Here is a 3660-nt window from a genome sequence, read left to right on the forward strand (position 1 = left end):
AGAAGCAATTTTTGGCTTCAAACAATTGAAAATTTACGGTATTGAGGCCAGAAAAGATGCAGAAATCGTTATAGAATGAAAGCAGATGAAAAATTAAATCATTTCATTGCAGCTGCAAAGCTGGAGCAGGTGAATCTTGCAAACATTGTGTTTCTGTTATGTTATTCTGCCATGAGTAAGTAAGATTTAATAATTTTGAATTAGTCAAACGCGTTAAATTTTTCACTCAACTATTGCGTTTCTGTTCATTAAACAAGCAAATAACCGTCATGATATAAAATTCATGTCATCTAGTATCAGTATTTGTATTGATTATATATTTTTAACTAATTAAAATAAGTATTTTTTACATGCTGCGATTTTATATATTATTCAATTTGTCATAAAAATGGATAATTTGACTTAAATCCAATAACAAAGTGGTCAGAGATATTACATAACTGTGCTTCTTACATATTTCAAACATTTATTTTTTACACAGATTTTGTATATAATATTTAAGGCAATAAAACATCATTGAACAGTCTTAAAAATCTTAATCTTACCTTTTAATGATGCAGATTGCATGGCTGTATATTTAATTTAGAATACGACTGTAATCCTCAGTCAGCCTCACAAAATTTTCAAATTTTCAACAGAATGCCTATGATATGTTCTTCATATATCGTTCATGAAAGTCGAAAAAAGTCATTAACAAAACGAGTTAAAAGCAATATGACCTTTAAAGCTGACATTAATATTTCACAGATGAAATTTATAACCTTCCGAATGAAAACATTTATAAACTTCTAAAACGCAACTTGGGATGTTAAAGTAATAAACAGGAAATACTTACGTAGCAAATTATAATCGCTATACGTGAAGTGATTAGAACATACACACATTCGTGATGAAATAGATTTTCCGATACGAAGCAGCCTTATCCATTCGTCTCTTCGGCTAACAAGAACGTTCGATCCAAAGCAAGATTTTCTTAGTCTACTCTTTACATTCGAAAATTTATGGAAAATTAATTCCAGGTTTTTAGAACCTTTTGAAGCACAATGAGGCCCACAACAGTTTGTATTGTCTTTCTTGTTTGCACACGCCATTCCCATTAATTCCACTTCACAGTACACGATAACACTTACTACAACAAACCAACCGTTTTATTCAATAGCGCTGCTGTTCCTTAGCGCTATTTTTGTGTCAGTGATTCGCTACCAGAGGATGAGCATTTCGCTACAATCTCTACCTTTTTAATTGTATAGTTTTGTTGGTTTCTCCTCCACCGGATTTTGCCTGCCTGAGAATAGACTTACACTAACAATTAAGCCGACTTTTTCAGAAATAATGAACCCCAGTAATATGGGTCAAATCAAATTATGACCAAACAAAAATATGTCAAAAATACTGCATACAATCATTTTTGCATTTCAGTTACATTTTTCATTAAGCGTTATTATCTCACAATATTGATTGAAAAAAAAAGTAGCACGACGCCTGAGGTTTTGGTAAAATTTGTATGTACCTTACTAGCAGGTTCTGTGCTTTAGACGAAAATGGCTTAACTTGGAAGGCCAAAATGATGAGTTATTTGTGTGACTTTGAAAGGTCTGTCTTGTGGAGGCTTTTGCTATTTCAAGCCTAATATGTGGGTGATGAGAGATGCATATGGGTAATTTTAAGCAAGCAGAATATTTAAACTTACATTAAAATGTAATTAATAAATATGGCATAAAATTTATTGACGTCTCTGTAAAGGTAACAAATACGCATCAATCCTTTTAAGCATTATTACACTATTTTGAGTTATTTCTAGTTAATAATGTTGATCTAGTTTGTCCAAGGCATGCAACGGTGATGTTCTGGTATCGATTCTGTGCAGTTGTCGGTTCCACTTCTATGCCATGTCGATTTTACTCCGGGTTAATTCCATCCAGCCCTTTGAATGTAATACGAAAGCACAGCGAATCTTGTTTGCTTTTGACAAATCGATGTATTCGAAATACAATAGAAACCACTTTAGTATTTAGCAACCTGACAGCGCCGATTCCAGATCACTGAATATATATTCCTAGAACTTAATTATTCATGTTTTGTGAAGCAAACTGGAGAAATTGTATCTTGCGAAGTCTTGTTTATTCATCTGTCGTTTAGAATTAAATAAATAATATTGAAAATCGTAAACAAAATTTAAAAATTGCCATATTTGTTATCACAGAAAAATTACGAATATTCTAATATGATGGCATACAACTTCAAATGTCTGCTTGATTATAAGATTGGAAACGTAATTTTAAATACTCGCTGTGTGTACAGTGAAGCCTCATAACATCATGTTTGTATGCAGATAAATCATTTTCGGGAAATCTTATGAAAGTTTACAATTCTTCATCAGTTTTCTTCCCCGTAATTTTCTTACTCTGTATATCACCTTTATTTCCATTTTCCTCTTCAACTTTCTCCTTTTCTAGCGCATATCCGAATATTTCGTCGATATCTTCAAGAGTAAGATGAGAACAGAATTGTTTACAGCCATCCAAGCCTACACCTTCTTTTGATTAACTCTAATCTTCTCCAAATATATAAGCAAATCCTAGATGTCTAACACGTGCACCAGAGTCGTAGCTAGGGTTTTCAGCGCCCAGGGACAATTGAAGATTTCTCGCCCTCTACTGCTTGCCAAGGATGGAAAACATTTAATTCTAAAATGTCGTAACATCAGTTTGGCGCCCCTTGGATTCTGCGCTCGGGGACAGATGCCCCCTCTAGCTACGCCCCTGACGTGCACCGAACATATTTTAAAACCAAGGGAACTCACGAGATTCGTTATGTACTACAATGATCATAGGCCCCAATTTACATCGACAGCGACGTTTTTTCGGGAAAGAGACAGAATAAATATGGCTTTCTTCAGAGGGAACTGTTTATGGAAATCGTTCACGTTACTTTCAAAGTTCAAACATAGACATACAAAAAGAGATCGATTGTTTATCTTTATTATGCTGGATATTTCCTCGATTCAATAGTTCGATAAGATTTAAAACGTTTAGCTGCAGAAATCTAATATAAACATTTTCAACATTTAAGTCTTCAGATTACTAGTCTGTTACACAACATTTTATCTCATGGATCTAAATTTTAAATGTAAGCCTAGATTTTCAAAAGTGCCGTTATTATGATTGGCTGCCGGATATAACAGATTTTACTGTATTGGAAGTTTTTCTGCTCATTCCTTGCTAGACAGTTTTTTCGGAAGTTTTAAAACGGTACTTGATTGAACTGATTGAATGAAAGGGCATGTTGTGGCTTGGACTTATACATAAATTTTAAATAATGGTTAATATCGTTTTATTTGTTTTGTTGTTTTTGGAATGACAACGGAAATATTATTCAGTTTTAGTTGCTGTAAAAATTTTTTTTTATCTAGTTCGTAAGATCTTTAATAAAGATTATTTTTAAATAAGTGTGGATTAAAGTTATTTAAAGAAACGGAGTTCTAATTATAACGATTAATTTGGAGTCAGGAGCCAATAGGCATATTGATCTATTAAAACTCGCTGCGTTTTTTTTTAATTTTTTTATTAGTGAAAACTCTCTAACTTTCTTATTTGTTATCTGCGATATTTTCGCAGTGTCCGCAGAATGAAATTTTGACTCATCAGCGAAGTTGGTTTC

Source organism: Stegodyphus dumicola, chromosome 12 (genome assembly GCF_044657685.1).
Source record: "Stegodyphus dumicola isolate Sdum_Otavi_A_Nest chromosome 12, ASM4465768v1".
NCBI lineage: Eukaryota > Metazoa > Arthropoda > Arachnida > Araneae > Eresidae > Stegodyphus > Stegodyphus dumicola.